Source organism: Elgaria multicarinata, chromosome 12, assembly GCF_023053635.1.
Source record: "Elgaria multicarinata webbii isolate HBS135686 ecotype San Diego chromosome 12, rElgMul1.1.pri, whole genome shotgun sequence".
NCBI classification, from domain to species: Eukaryota; Metazoa; Chordata; class Lepidosauria; order Squamata; family Anguidae; genus Elgaria; species Elgaria multicarinata.
The window spans coordinates 9,925,466-9,942,511 of NC_086182.1; the positions used below are offsets into that span (position 1 = coordinate 9,925,466).

Sequence of the window (17,046 nt, forward strand, 5' to 3'; positions counted from 1 at the left end):
GCATGACATGCTTTGTCTCCATGGAGGCGATGCATGCTGTGTATTATATATTCATGCTGGGCAGTTTGACTGGTATTGTACACATTCATTATGTTACTATTTAATTTAATAGAACTGCACATTTTTCTCAATGGAAAACTTTCCTTTCAAAAATACAGTAGTGGAAAAATTTCCATTATGGAACATTTCCCACTCTACATCACTGCATGTATGCTGACTGAGAAGTAAGCCCCATGGAATTCAATGGGACTCACTCCCAAGGAAGTTAGGATAAGGATGAAAAGGCAGACGGGGAAATCCCAAGCTATCTCATATGTCTATTCCCAAACACAGCAATCCCTCTAAAAGGAAAAATGTCAACCCTTATTTTGTTAATAAGCTTAGCTTCCAGTCCAGCATGACCACCTCAGTAATATCAAGTGATGGGAGCAAACTATAAGGAGGGGTGATCAAAGGAAGGTTTATCTAGGCCACCCTGATTTTTATGGCCTCGCATATTTAAAAAGAAGATTTGCTACTAAATACTTCTCAATGTAGTCTGGTTTTCTCCCAAAACTCAGAGAAAACAAATAACTTGTTTATTTGCTTGTGGCAATAGCTGTGTAGTAGAAAACAGAGAAATGTGACGATGCATGTTTAACCTCTGTTGAGCAATTGGTAAAATCTTTCATCTCTTCTCAGATCATGTGTCTCTTTCCCTCCTACTTTATCTTGTTTCATTAGCTGATTATTCTGTAATAGGCAGTTTTTACATCTCCCTCAATCCACGTTGCCTTTTTTAAAAAAAATTTGTTGCTGTTACTACATGTAAATTCAGCTCAGTTTTTTTCTTCCCTCTTGGCTGAGATGTTAGAGATTTGATTCCGAAATGTATTTACTTTGGATTTAGTCAAGAGTGGAATGAATTGCAAATGATTGCATTTTCCATCCAAAATATATTAGAAACTATTGCATGTATTCTCAGTCTCATGCCCAGATATCAAACCCAGCAGCTAAAGGCAGAACCTGAGACAGATGCTGTAACTGATCTACCAGAGTCTTGCTTGTTTCCTTGTCTTTATACAATGCATTAGTAATTAAATGCAATTTATTAGTAATCTCCATATCTTACTGCGGTAGGTGTATGTTTTCACCTAACGAGGAGTTAGATGTGCCACAGATTAACCAATCTAAGCACTGACTTGTTATCTCTTCTATATCCTATGACAGGCATACAGTTCGAACGTTAGCCGCAAAACAAAGAAAGAAAGAAATCTGACTCATGCATTCAGCCATTTGTGGTTTTCGGGTGTTCTTTTTCTATTTCAAAATGGCACATATTCAGCATTACTGCTTTGCTCCCTTTAAACATTTATTTAGGATTTTTAGCCTTTCTCAGACCTAGGGCTCTGAGCCGTTTAGAATGAATTTAAACACATACACCAGAAAGCGATATTAACAATTAAGAAAATAAAGATTAAAGTCTTCACCTCATCTTCTTTTTCGCTCCTTTCTGACAACTCCCAGGTTTTTCACTTTGGCAGTGAGGTAGCCAGTATTTTGAAAGGGCAAATTTTTAGTTGTTGTTGTTGTTATTGTGTTCAGCCAGGGCAGGGGAGGGGTGCTTGTGGTATTTTTAGCCTCAGGTGTCAGAATAATGTGGCTGGCCTTGGATAATATGCACCTAGACTTGGAGGAGGTGTCATTTTTTGCTCTGCCTTAGGCAGCAAAATATCTTGGGCAAGCCCTGATAGTTTGAGATCACTGAACACAAATGCACACCTCACAAGAACGTGACATAGAATATGCAAGTAAAAGGGACTGTGCAACACAAACATACAGTTAGCTGCAAATTCCACAAATTCCACAGAGAGCTTCGGCTATTGGGCGGTATAAAAATGTAATAAATAAATAAATAAATAAATAGAAATGACTTGCTTTAGTTTTGTTAGCTGGTGCTCAACTCATTCTCTAACATCTCTTTTCAAACACCTTAAGAATTAAGCTGAATCCATATTATCTTAGCCTATCTGTTTTCTGAATCCCAAGGGTTATATTTAAAGTTCTCTTGGTCCAGTTCTTGTGCTGTTCTCATTGGTACAAGATCTTTTGAGATGTGGCGGATACTTTAAAACTAGCCCTAAATTAAGTTATTTTCAAACATGTAGAATATTTATTGAATATTTGATATTTACCCAGAGTCTGTAGGATTGAGGGTGGCAGCAGAAGGGGAAGAATTGTCTACATAGTACGTTCAAATGACTGCATGAATAAATAAATAAATAAATGAGGGAGGGGACCTGGTTGTACATATTTAAAGGTTTGCTGTTTTCAGTGGAACGTCTTCCCAGGAAAATGTGGATTGAATTGCAAGCTACCACGTTCCTCCAAGCTATTTGTTATTCTTGTGTGAAGTGGCTTCAATGCTGCAGCTCCAAATCTCTCCCACACACGCCAGTAGTCTGGGGTCGTAGTTCAATAAAAATCAAATTGGCTCCACCAGAGATTATGGCCTACATCTTCCCTACATCACAAAGATAATTTAAAAAAAGAAAGCCAGCGACAACACGCACTGCTAGTTTCTATTGTCAACAGTACCACAGCGTGCCTGTTATTTGCACTGCTTTAAATAAGACCAACCCCCCAACCTCTGCAGGACTTATAAGCAGCCAAGGGATCAATAGAAATATAAGGTAAAAGGTTACCCTTGTATAAAAATACATCCACTTGTTTTTGTATTGATCTGTTGAATTATGCTGGGCTTATTTTTGTTTGTGTGTAACATCGCTTGGTAGGACTACAATATATAAAGTGCTTGTGGCGGGGGAGAGGGAATCATAATTTAAAATCCCTACCTCTACTGCTGTCTAGCAAATGTAGTCCCTTCCTAAACACGCATATCCCTCCCACCAAGCAGCCCAGCCAGAGAGAGAGTCAGAAAGGCAGGGAGCCAAAAGCGCCTTTACCAAGGCCCAAAGACCTAGGCGGGAAACTCCAACTCCCAGCATGCCCCGGGGCCTAGCGTAGCCTCGGCGGCCAATGAAAGGGCCGTTTTTTCTATCAGCGCTGACTGTGTGTGGAGCTTTGTGTGCGTGAGGAGAAAGAGGAGGCGGAGGGAGCGGGAACGAGCAGGGCCGAGACCGGGAGCCTGCGAGAGCGAGCAGAGCGCCAGCGCCCCCTCTCTTTCCCCACAATTCGGTGCCGCCCCCCTTCCTCGCCCTCGGCGGCTTCCTCCGCGGCCTTGCGGCTCCCTGGCCGCCCGGGACGGCGGCCGTGGTGGAAGCGGCGCTCGGAGGTGGCGACGGCGGCGGAGGCGGTACTAGCGGGAACGCCGCAGAAATTGAGGCCGGGGATCGAGCGCGGCCTACTGCGGGGCCTGGCCCGCCCCCCTTGCCGAGCCCGGCCCGGCCCGGCCCGGCTTGGTTCTTTTCCCGCGCAGCTTCTGCGCTTTGTATCTCTGCTGTGATCGGTCCGATACGGCGGGGGGAGTTAGAATGGAACAGATTGAAGGTGAGGTGAAGTGGGTGGGGGGAGGGGGGAGTTTGAGGGAAAGGGGGCGGGGCTCTGGGAGGCAGGGGGAAGTTTGAGGGAAAGGGGCGGGGCTCTGGTCGGGCTGGGTGGGCAGCGGAAGGCTTGGGAGTCGCTTGGAGTGGGGAAGAGGGCGCCTAGCGATGCAGCAGCAGGGATAATACCTATGAGGCTATGAAAGTTCCTAGTCCGCAAGGTTCCTTTGCTTACCAGCCTGCTCCAAAATTACTTTTGCCCCCAGAAGCTTTGGAGAACACGGGGTGATCGAATTACCCTAGATGAAGATTTTAGTTGAAATCTGTTGAGCAGAAATAAACTCTAATTTCGTGCATGTAAAGGCTCCCCCCTCTTCCTGATCCAGCATTAGTGCCTTCCCTCCTTTTTTGTGACCAGCTTTTCCTCACTTAGATACACCTGAAAGGAAAAACAACTTAGGAAGTCAAAGCTTCCCCGCCTGGTCACTGAGAAGCAAATCTTCCTCTCTGTAGACAAGCACAAGCTGTTATTTACAAACCGGCCGTTTTGCATTTACGCAGCACTTTAGTGTGTATATGTTTATCACAGTAATCCCAAGGAAGTAGTCCTCAGTAATTAAGAGCTGGTGTATTGTACTGACTAGAATGCTGGGGGACACAGTTTCAAATCCTCGTCCAACCATTAAGCTCATTGTATGACCTTGGGCTAATCACTATTTCTCAGCCTAGAGTACTATTTGTGAGGTTTAAATGGGAAGAAACCCATGTAAGGTCCTAAATCCTTTTGAAAATGGCAAGATATAGATGCAATAAATAATCCTATAGGTATTGTTCTGCAATTGGACTGAGGGAGGGTGGCATGCTTGAGGCCACCTACTGAGTTGAAAGGTGTTGTTTGAAATTGGGACTGCTTACTGTGCAATCATATGTATGTCTACTTGAAAGTAATCCCCATTGACTTCAGGATTTCTTACAAGGTAGATGTGCATAGGATTGCCACTTTAGACACTCTGCTGTGAATGGAGGGGGATTCCAACCTTCCCCAGATGTGTGGGCCTGCAACTTCCACCATCCCCAGTCAGCATGGTCATGCTGTCTAGGGATGATGGTGAATTTAGTCCAACACACCTGGAAGGCACCAGGTTGGGGAAGGCTAGGTTAGTTGTCATTATGAGGAAAAGGAGGGGCTTTAGGCGTTAATCTAGTTTCTGAGGAGTATAGCATTTTTGTGCCTGCTCGATAAATATTTAGCAGTAGCAGCATCAAAAATTTGCAGTAAAAGTAGCAGAGCAAAATATTTGTCGCAATGTTAAATACTACTAAAACAAATGGTAGTCATCTGACTTAATCCTTGTCAAGATATGGTAGGTAGTGGTGTGAGGAGAAATGGGCAAGAAGAATTTTGGGGAACATGTGGGTTCACTAAGAGCTAGAGATGTGAGGATGGAAGAGAAATGGACAGCGTAAGAAACTGGAATGGAGCGGAAGTAGGAGGATGACAGGATGGTAAGTCTTGCATGGTGCAATGGGCATTGAAGCTTCGGGTGCAAAGGGTTGTGAGGATGTGAGTGTTAGGGTTGAGACTAAAGGGGATTTGAAGCAATAGGGTTTATAAACAGATGAGGAAGAAGACAGTGTATAAGAAGGTTGTGCTCAAATAGTTGTAGGAAGAGGACTGTGGGTGATGTTGATATGATGGATGCATTCCATTGACGCATATTGTGGGTGGTTTGAACTATAACCTTTGGGGTCAGTGGGCTCATTTGGAATGTTAAGAGAATGGCATGGGCACTCTTACAAAATGGCTGCCATAGGGGCATGGCTGGTCACAAAAACACATTTCCTAGAAGGCAAATGGTGCGACTAAAAGAGAAGTAACTTACCCCAAACCTAAGTAGAATGTAGAGGTGGCAGGGGTGGGGTCTTAGTTCCCAAACATAAAACCCCTCTTCTGAACCCACAGTTTCCGGCTCCAACACTCATTTCACAGAAGGGTAAGTGGTTGAGGCTTCAGAGACATGTGACTCAGAGGCATTGGCTGTGGAGGCTGATACTTTGTTTTGCAGCATGCCAGCCTCCCAGGGTTTTTAAACAAAAATTTAAAGAACCCTCTAAAAAAATTAAATTTCTTTTTTTAAAGGAGGAGCAGGGAGCCTGGTGGAAGTGTCCAGGGGCATGTTGGAGCCCACGGGCTCCATGTTGGAGACCTCATGCTTAAAGGTTTTAAGCGAATTTATATAAAAAGGCTTGAGTGGAGTGAATGCCATTATGAAAGGATTTGCAGACAAATGTGGTGTTGTGATTTGTGTGTGGTGACCAGTACAGTCATAGAAGAAGCATGTGGAGGAGTCTGGAGAGATGGCCTAAAGATAGAGCTGTATGGAAGAAGTGTGAGGATTTGGATGTTGAATGGGTTATGTAGTTTGGCATGAGTTGCTGTTGTATGGTATCTTGAGTGGAAAGGCCTGAAGAGTCATGGGACAATGCTGGCCTTTCAGTTGGGGAAGTCTTATCTTGAACTGGTAATGAAACAGCTGTGTGTGTGCGCGTGCGTGCGTGCAGGCGCCTACTGTATGTCACCATATATAAATTTGCATGAATATCTGATGAGGGCTTGAACCTAAAATTCAAAAACGGTTCTCTTGTTACCATAGGAGGAGGTTCTCTCTCTGTGTGTTTTTTTTTAAAGAAGAGGTTAAGGATAATTGTGGAGAGAACAGATAATAGTTTAATGTGATGGAGGAGGAAGAGGAGGGCTATTTAGATTTAAAGGGGCAGAGGCAGCCATGTTTGCTGCCAGATACCGCAGTGTAAATCTCTTTTCCACCCCCAACTTCCTCATCCCCCAGAAGAAACCAGCCCTGCTTTAGGTTAACAAATGGTGCTTTAGTTTTTTCTCCTACCATCTTTTTCTCTTTCCTACCATCATGCCTTTCTGAAATTTATCATAAGCAAGCTGGGAAAGCGACATCTTCCCTCCCTCCCTTTCCTTTCTGCAGCCAGGACTGCTAGGGGACTGCGGTGCAGAAATTAACCCTTTTCAATACAAATCTGCAGTGGGATTATACAGAAACGTTTTTTCTCTCCATTTTCATGAAGAATTAAACTGAAATAGGTAGTGAGGCTGTCTCTGTTGTAAATGGCAGAAGGAGCTGCAACCGTCTTCTATAATTTCTTTAAGTAAACAAGGAAATTACATTGCCAAGGCTGCTGACAAAAGGCACACTTGTTTGTGCACAGCTAGCTGAAACTTATTTACTGGTTATGTTTTAAATTTAATACACAGAAGGATTTCCCCCCCTAGATTTTTCTTAATGTTTTTTCTTGCCAGTATTCTTATGCACACAGCTAGGAGCTCCTATATTTTAACCGTCATTGAATTGTGCAAATGCTGTTGTTTGAATTTTATGTACAGCAGACAACAGAGATGTGAGACAAATTGCTGTTCAGGTATCTGATTAGTGGGAAGAAGGTATATCTGTGTGATGTTTTGATATATTTTGATAGCATTTCAGTGTTTTTTTTTCTGCAGTGGAGATTGGCACCATATTCTGAATGTATCTTTAATATTTTCAATTTGTTTCTTCTCTTTTTTACTGTATTATGACTGAAGCATAAATTTGAATGTCTTGTAAATAAGGCACAGTCTTTGTGTGTGTTTTGGATACTCTGTGTTGACAAGTCCTGTGTTCTGTTTTAAAAACTTAGTAGCATATTTTGGTATGCTCACTTAATTTTTATCAACCTGTTTAAAGAATTTGCAGTAGTTCTGTTTTTAACTTTTTAAAAAAACTAATACTCTTGGCTAATGCAAAATACAATTTATTATTTTGTTGGCTGCAGTGGCACAGTTAAATGTGGTAGTATTTCATTAACATTCCACAACTCCATCATGTTTTATGTTGGATTAGGCAACAACTGTAGCAGCAGTGCCATACTTTGTGGTTACTATTTTTCTTTAAGTGGGTCATAGTAAAAGATGATCAATGAATGACAGAAGGTGTTCTTGAACTGCTTAAAGTGGTAATGTTTGGCTTCTGCAGAGTGGATGGATACCTAATGAACATACAAATAGAGAAGGGAGGGGGAAATGAAAGTTTGCAACAAGATGCTTTCTAGGAATTATTTAATTTTCACTTTAAAAATAATACTTTTTGACTTAATTACTACATATATGTAAAGAGGGGAATGACTCATCACATTTTATATGATGGCTAATCTGATGAACTGTTCTGCTGTTCATGGAAAACATAATCTAAATCACCTTACAATTTAAGTAGGTGAAAATGATCAGAGTGTTGACAGTTGTATTGGAATGAGAAACATCAGCCAAGTAAGATAATACCTTTGTTGGACCATCTAGGTTTTAAAATACTACAATTGAACTTGTGAAGCAAGTTTCTTATATTTTGAAAGCCAATGAAAACAGCATTCTGTGTTTCTCATTACATTAAAATGGTAAGATGATATTTTACTTTTTATTTTGCAGAGGAGAAATTGATTCATGGAAAGGCTTATAGACTGCATACATGAATGTGAGAATTGTAGACAGAATAAAGGCCCTGATTCTCTGCATGCAGGTGTGATGATAATGGGTTGCTAACACATTAGTCCAGGCTCACCTTCTTTGGAAGAGGATGCCATTGATTTCAGAGATACATATAATTTATTAACTGCTGTGTTATAAGAGTACACTCAACATGTGTAAAATAAAACAATATACAAATGGTTAGTAAAGCGGTATTAAAACAGTGGGATAATTAGTAAATAAGTTGGTTAGTTCCCAGGGATGGCCTTTTGATATAAAACCTGATTTCTCCTACTAGTGGAAGGTAAGCAAGGAGGTTGCCAGATGAAGCTTCCCAGGCAGAGAATTCAAAGAGTAAATAAAGCCCTAATGCCTACCTAACTTGGAGAAGGACAGGCTGCAACTGCTGTTCTTAAAGGATGAGGAGATGCATATGGGCAAAGGTGTTCCCTGAAGTCTGCAGGGTCCAGACCAGCAGTCCATAAATTATTGTCCTGACTTAGGAGCCAAAAATTATTTCTACTACCCAGTAATAAAAGTGTCTTTCCCTTTCACCCAGCAAGTGGCAACGTACCTCTCCCACAAAACTAAGGAGATGGAGTGATAGTACAGGTGGCATTTCCCCCCATAAGCCTGAGCCCCCTGCAGGTTTCTTTCTGAAAATTAAGCATTGCTCCCACTTCCTTGGCAAGCCCCAGCATAGCACAGTAAGCATCTATTGTCAAAACCAGGGTTAAAATGGCTAAATCTTCCCCTCTCTCCCAAAGAAATCCACTCCAGATTTTCTTCCTTCCTTGCTGTAGATCCCCTTCATAATATAATTTGTGTGTTTTGTCTTTCATCTTAATCAGCCTTTTTTTCTTTCTTGTGTGGAAGAAGGGTATGTGAGTGAAACAGACCAACAGATAAGCCAGTTATAAGTGAGACTGGGGAATGGAGACAGGTTGCAGAAGTAAATAGTCTGAGGGAAGTAAAATGGAGATTTGAAATTGTCTTCTGCCTTGTACCAACCAGCCTGTCAATCGGCTTACAAAACAAGATTTTCTGTTCTTAATTTTTTTTTAAAAAACACACAAACACCTGCAATTGTAATGAAGTGGCAGGAGCTTGTTTACTGGGAGACTGTTCCAGGAGGAGGATAGTGCTGGGAAAGGAAAGGGAAGCAAAGCAGACTGCTTGGGGAAGCACCTTTACACATGGAGAATGAGAGAAACTAAAACACATTACAGAGCAGTACCAGAGTGCATGAGAGAGATTGAAAATAGGTGACCAGCATTCACACACACATGCACACACACACTGGTTCACCCATCAGTTCTGCAGTATTTCCAGAAAAGAAATGGATGATAAAGGGAAGAAACCTTTGCAGATGCCATTCTGGACTAGAGAACAAACCTCACCCAAAAATCGAATTCAGGTTTGTTTGACAGTCTAATTTAGCTGCTGTAATGCAATCTTCCCCTTCCCTAAAGCATTCTTGCTGGCCAAGACTTTCTTGTCCCCTGGTGTGCTGGGGAGTGGTTCTTTTGAAGGCTGATGCAGATGGTATAGGATTTGAAAGGCCATAACCAGCACTGTGTATTGGGCCTGGAAGTCAATGGCATGTCAGAATAGATGAGCCAGAATTGGAGCAATATGTTGACTTTCTCTGAAGCATCTTCTATGGCCTGGTTTGCACATAATAAGCCAGGGTAATCCTGCTTATCATTTATGAACAGCATACGGATGCATGCTGACCAATTGTTCCCTCTACAAGCAGGAGCAACTAAACAAACCAGGGACCTTCCATGAGTGGCTTGTTTGTGCGGACTGGGAAATCTGGCTTTTCCGGGGAGTAGGTTCATGGTTTGTTTAACGTGAGTAATTGGACAGCGTGCATCAGCATGCTACCTTGTTCATAACAAGCTTGTGTCATGTGAAAGCAGACTATATTTTTAAATTTAACCTTAAGGTGATGTTTAGAAATATTATAGTTGATCTTGTTTATGTAAAGGTTCTGTTTTATATTTATTTGTTTATTTACTTATTTATTTATTGCATTTATATACCGCCCATAGCCAAAGCTCTCTGGGCAGTTTACAAAAGTAAAATTTCCACAGTATGCTTTACAAACTAAGCAGATTATTTGCTGTTGGTTTGTGCTTTATTTGGAAGTTTATTGTGTGTAGCTGTTTTACTTATATTCAGAACAATGCAAGCAATCTTCTAAGACACATTGATTTTTGAAGGAGAGATAAGCACATGCTGGGACTTAAAAGTGCTTAAGTTGGGCTGGATAATGCCCAATGATTACAGGGTTAAAAAATTTGGAAGTTATGTTTGTCCTTATTTTCAAGATAAAATTATCATTTGGATTTGGTAGTAGCACCCTCCAGTAAAAGTAAATTTGAACCTTATGTTGTCCTGATATGAAAATTGCTGGATTGTGTTCAACAGCTTGGGGAATATTACTCTTTGGGAACAGATACTCTGGTAATGAATTTTAATATGTGTGTAAATCTTGAGATAATGCATAATTGTAGTTATCGAGGATGTAAAGTTCCTTGGTGTATTTCTAATATATTGCCTTTCACTCAGTCTAACCATTCATCCCTGTCCTATTCCTAGCGCAAGTGTCCCATAGCTTCAGTGAAACATTGGACTATCAAAAATTATGTAGATATTAGGCTTTGTGTGTGATTAAAACATTTAATTTGATTGTTTGCTGCCTTGGCTTTTTGCAGCCTGTTTCTTGGGTATTCCAGCACATGTTATGCATGGAACAGTTCATATAAAATATGTTTGAAGTTTTAATGTTGTATATAGCTGGTCATAATGCTTTATGCAATATTTAATTTAATATTATAATGCATGTTGGATTTATATCCTGGTCTTCAGTTGATGATGTCTGAGTGGCTAACATAGTAAAAATATCAAAGCAACAATAGATACATAAAAGACAGCTGAAAACAGTAACAGCGTAACAAACAATTAGCCAGATGTAAAACTGCATAAAACTCAGCATGTAAAAGGCCTCAGTAAGTAAAATTACTTCATCTGGTGCTGTAGACATAGAACTCAGTGAGTCTTTTTCAGCTGTGGCCGGCTGTCATATGTTACAGTCTGCCTCACTTCTGAACGTGGGAATATGAAGAAGGACTTCTGAGGAGGACTTTAATAGTTGAGTAGTTCTATAGGTATCTCTGTTAAGGAAAGCCTGCAGCTAATGCATCAGACGCTGATAGGCATATTGTATGTTAATTTGTCTAGTCCCCTTTTAAAACTGTCCAAGTTGACAGCTATCACTACATCTTCTCATAGGGAATTCCACAATTTGAATACACACGGTTGTGATGTCTTGTCCTAAATCACCCACCATTCATCTTCATTGGATTGGGTTCTAGCATTATGAGGGAGAAAGGAAATCTTCTCTATCCACTTTCTCAAAACCATGCATAATCATATACGTCTCTATCATATCTCTCCTTACTTGCCTTTTCTGTGAGCTAAAAAGGCCCAAACCTTCATTCCAGTCCCTTGATCATTTTGGCAGCCATTATCTGCACCTTCTCCACCTCTAGAATATATTTTTTGAGGTACCATCACCAGAACTGTTCACAATATTCCAAGTGTGGTTGCACCATAGATTTGTACAGATGTTAAGCTCTTGACAGTTTTATTTTCAATTCTTTTTCTAATTATGCCCAATATGGAATTTGTTTTATTTTTTTAGCAACTGTAAAATGGATTAGCATTTTCATTGAGCTGTTGATCACAATATTCATATCGTAGTCAGTCACCACTAACTCAGACCCCATCAGTATATGTGTGAACTTAGGATTCCTCCTGCCATGTGCATCATTTTACATTTGCTTACATTAAACTGCACTTGCCATTTTAATGCCAGTTTGAAGAGACCCTTTTGGTGCTGTTTGTTATCCCTTAGTGTTTGCTATCACCCTCAAATGGTGTCATCAACAAATTTGGCTGTCCCATTGCTCTCTCCCAATTCCAAATCATTTATGAACAAGTTAAGCACTGGTCCTAATGCAGATCTTTGGGGAATTAGACTGTTTTAATCCCTCCACTGCGAGAACTGTCCATTTATTCATAGTCTCTGCTTTATGCTCTTTAAACAGTTACCGATCCATAAGAGGAGCTTATGCTACATTTGCTCAGGAGTCTTTGGTGAAGGACTTTGTCAAAATCCTTTTAGAAGTATACTATCTACTGGATCACCCCAGTCCACTTGCATGTTGATACTCAAAGAGTTCTAAAAGGGTAGTGAGACAGGACTTAACTAGGTAGAAGCCATGTTGATTCTTCTTCAGCAAGACTTGTCCTTCTACGTATATGATGATCTAATCTTTAATAACAGTTTCTACCAATTTACATTTAGCTAACTGGCCTGTTGTTTTCTGGGTCCTCCCTGAATCCCATTTTAAAAATTGTCATTGCATTGGCCATTTCCAGTCTGCTGGTACAGATGTCAGGGACATGTTACATATTTTTGTCAAGAAGTTCTAGAACTTCATCTCTTGACACTACAGTTTGCCTCAGTCCCTCAGCCTGTCAATTCAGGCATGAGTATCTGCTTTACATCTTGAACTGTCCTGATAAGCCAGCCTTGCTTCCTTCAGGGCAATAATTCTATATCCGGCTTCTGTTGTGAATTTATAATAAGTTTCATTAAGATTGGAAGGGTCCTACTGCCTTTCCATACTGCCTTTCATAGGTAATGTATAGCCATCTTAGCTAGTAGCCATTGGTATTCTTATCCTCCATGAATTTGTCTAATCCCCTTTTAAAACCATTCAAATTGGCCACCGTCACTATATTTTGTGGAAGCAAATTTTATTAACTATGCACAGTCTGAAGAAATAGCTCCTTTTATCCTGCACATCCCAGCATTTAGCTTTGTTGGATGACTCTGGGTTTTAATATTCTGAGAGATGAAGAACTATACACAGTATTCCAAATGTGGTGCAACATAGATTTGTATAAATTCATTAAGATACTGGCCGTTACATTTTCAATTCCTAATGATAGAATTTGACTTTTCACAACTATTTATTTTCCCAGCACTGTATTGTTATTGAGTTATTCAACACAATTCCCAAGATCTCTTTTATTTTCAGTTACCACCAGCTCAAGACCCCATCAGTGTGTGTGTGTGTGTATATATATATGTGTGAGTATGTGAACTTAGGATATTTTTGACCCAATGTGCATCACTTTTATACTTGCTTATATTGTGCCACATTTGCCATTGTAATGCCCATTCACCCAGTTTGGAAATATCGTTTTAGATCTCTTCTCTAACCCTTTTTGCTTTTACCACCCTAAATAATTGTGTATCATCAGCAAACTTGACCACCTCACTGTTCATTCTTAACTCCAGATCATTTATGAATAACTTTAAAAGCACTGCTTTCTATAGACGAGCCCCACTTTTTGCAGATCACCATTGTGAAAACCTCCCATTTACTTCTGCTCTGCTTTCTATTCTTTAACGTTACTGATACATAAGAGGACATCTCGTCCTATGCCATGACTGCTAAGTTTGCTCAGGAGTCTTTGGTGAGGGACTTTGTCAAAAGCCTTTTGAAAGCCATGTAAACAGTATCTACTGGATCATTCCTGTCCACATGCTTGTTAACAGTCCAAAAGGTTAATGACACAGGACTTAGTAAGAGATTTTGTTTTGCATAGTTGCAAAGCTATTCCTCAGATGGCTTTGGGCGGGGGGACACCACCGGACAATAATTAGTATACATCAGTAGTCTTCAACTCTTTCAGACTTTAAGTCCAAAGATGCATTTTTAAAAAATTTATTTTAGCATTTTATCCTGCCCTTTAGCCAAAAGGCTCTCAAGGCAGCTTACAAAAATATTTCTTACAATAGTCCCTGCCCACAGGCTTACAATTTAGGGGGGGTCACTGATAAAAAAATAATAATAATAATGTGTAGTGGTAATGCTGCTGTTGTGACCCATTGTAGCCACCAGTTGAAGACCAAATTAAAGTTGGCTAACAGCTAGGTTGTAATGGCCCCTTTCTGCACAAATTAAAACAACATCAAAATTCTACATAGAAAAGCATACATGGGAAGCTGAAAATAGCAATTATTTTGGCTTGTTAGATTCCCCCCCCCCCCACTTAAAAAAAAAAAGCTACCGTAATATAGTGTCTAAAGGACTGAACTGTCATTCAGGAAGTCCAGTGTTCACATTTTGCCTCTGCTGTGAATTCATTAAATGGCCACATGCAAGCCACTATTCCCTTCCCCCACCCCAACCTATAATATGGATTGTGTAGTGAAGAATTGTCTGTGAAACACTTGAACTTGTGGTTGGTTGGAAGAAAGATATATTCTCCTAAAACCTCTTTCTTTAAATAGCTTCTCTAAGTGAAAGAAGCAGCTCAGGGGTACTGGTGATGGATGTCAATTATTAAAATACACTATCAACTATTTGAATGCTTGTCTTGATACCATGTTGTGTATGTATATATTACTTCTCTTGCTAATAAGACTAAAAGAATGATACATGTTTGGGTTTTTACCTTGGCTTTCCTTTTAACACAGAGCTGGGTTGATTGTTCGCACAATGACCAATTTGCATGTAATTATGGCAAATTGTGGGTTAATTAACCTACAATTTGCTAGTCTGCGTGACGTGTGTGAGTTGCTTCTACTTTGCATAATCACCCTCCAATCAGCCCAATTATTGGTTGGAATGTGACATGTGAACCTGAACATTTTAGGTTGTTTGTGGTTTAACTACTCAAAGTTAACCTATGACTAGCTCTTCCTGGGTTAAAGGACCCAAAGTTAACCTGTGATTAATTCTTAAGACCACTGTGTCAAACCATGGTTTGGTGCTATCAGAATGACCCTTGTGCTTGCACTCTCAAGTTCGAAATCTTAGTTAAGGGGGCAAGTACAAGACATAGTTTACTACTTTGAATGTAACTGAAAATTATGATTTACTGCAAACGAGGAAGTAACTAAGTAGAACATGAGAGAAGGATGCAGCAAACAGAGGGCTCATTTCCTGTAACACCAAACCAGTGTTCAGCATTACCATTGTAAGATTCCACCTGGAATCTGTTGCTGTTACCGAAGAGCAGTTCCCCTTTACTCAGCAATGAGTGTGTCTTTCAGAGTGTGCACTATACTTACACAGTAGGTAATTCTTGGAAATTCATAAGCTCTTGAGGGAAAAGATGCAAAAGATGAGTCACATTCAGTCCTCAGCATCACCGGTTAAAAGAATCTTTGGTAACAGGGCTGGCAAGACTGTACTGGTCCAATGGTCTGACTAATATAAGACAGTTAAAAAAGGTTGCCTATCCTATGTTTTACGTATCTAATGTTGGAACTAGCTTGCGATTATAAAATTGAGTGTGCTTTTACCCATTTGCCTATTTTACCGTTTTGCATTTCAGAGTATTAAGATAGGTCTGCTTCTGTATGTACAGCACATAGCCAATCCATTGGAGAAATCCAGAATGGAAATGTTACTGTGTGTTTGTTTAACTAGCAAAATGTCGGGCATTACAACGTATGTGAGAGAGACAGAAGAAACTGTATTTGGCATTCAGATGCATTGCACTCTACGGTGGGTCCCTGTCAGTGGAGGGAGGGATGTTGGGCAGACAAATACTCTTGTTGCATTACTTTATTTTTCCCTAAATGAGTGAATGTCAGTCATTCACGTACATATCAGAAAGTAAAGGGATGATAAATGGGTGTGGTGCCTAAACTCAAATCTTTGTCCTTGGTGATTTTAATGGCTGCGATGAGGGTCATGTTTTCAACTGTCTCCAGTTTGCAGCCTTTTGACTTGGTCATAAAAACTCTATGGGAACCATTGAGAACTGGGCTAGCCCCGATATGAATAGCCTCTGCTTAGCTGTGCTCTGGGTTCAGTTTCTTAGTCATGCTAGGGAGTGATGTAGTGTTGGAAACTGCTTATATAAGGAGAGCAAATGAAAAGCAAGTTGGCATTTCTGTACCTATTTTTCTTATCCTATATGTTTTTAAAACAAAAATTAGAAGAAGAATATCTGCAAGGTTAGTTTGAAGGTGATCTCTGAATGTATCAGCAATGTGTTGCACCTGTGTTTAAGGTTATCAGTATGGCAGCTAACAATGGTTTTATTGCTCCCATAGCATAATGAGAGGATTTGACTTGAAATGGCATTGCCCAGATACAATGACTGGCATTTCTTGAAATTTCTGTAATAGAATGGATTTTGTTTTGTTTTGTTTTACCAAGCTCTTATAAGGAATGTATACGATATAAACCTCACCCTGTTTGGCCAATTTCTAGACCTGCTCTAATATTTGAATTTCCTAGTTTCAAGTGGGGAAGGGTTGCATTATGAGTGGTGAGTCTGGGGAGGCACATCACTTGCTTATGATTAAGGCTTGATCATTTGCTCATGATTAAGGGATCAGGAGTATCATAGCCTCATTGGCCACTAAGATATGTTGAAAGATTAAAACTTGGTATATATGTAAAGCTTGTTTGGGGCAGATATTATGAAAAGTAGCGGAAATTCTGAGGAAAAAGCAAGCTTACTCAAGTTTCCCCTATGACTACAGTTTTGCTGATGACAATCTTTCATTTCCTTATATGTTAACATATCCGTGTGTACTGTTCTGTTGCAGGAGTTCTTACACATTCTCTCCTTTTTTAAGGGGAGAGTACACAGCAAAAAACAAAAAACCTTTGGAGCCTGTGTTTTTCCTCTCCTGTGCTGGAATGCACAACTAGCCAAATTAAAAGTGTGGGGGTGGAAGTATCAGGCAAAGGTTAAAATATAGCTGGAAAACACTTTAACAAATCATAGGATCTCATTGGCTTGATTTTGCAGAACTTCTCTAAGGCGGTTATAGACGCAACTGTAGATTGTAATAATTGTATTACAATTATAGATTGTAAGCCTGTGGGCAGGGACTGTCAAGAAATACTTTTGTAAGCCGCCGTGAGAGCCTTTTTTGGCTGAATGGCGGCATAAAAATCCTTAAATAAATAAATAAACATAAGA

General features: G+C 40.2%; 1 protein-coding gene across 1 annotated transcript in view; it reads left to right on the forward strand.

The window, feature by feature from the left end:
- Positions 1-3,081: 3,081 nt before the first annotated feature.
- NSD3 (nuclear receptor binding SET domain protein 3) overlaps positions 3,082-17,046 on the forward strand; it is a 98,379-nt gene continuing 84,414 nt past the window's right edge. Inside the window, exon 1 of the mRNA XM_063139319.1 lies at positions 3,082-3,489. The gene's annotated coding sequence lies outside the window, so the exon portion shown is untranslated. The remainder of the gene's footprint in view (positions 3,490-17,046) is intronic.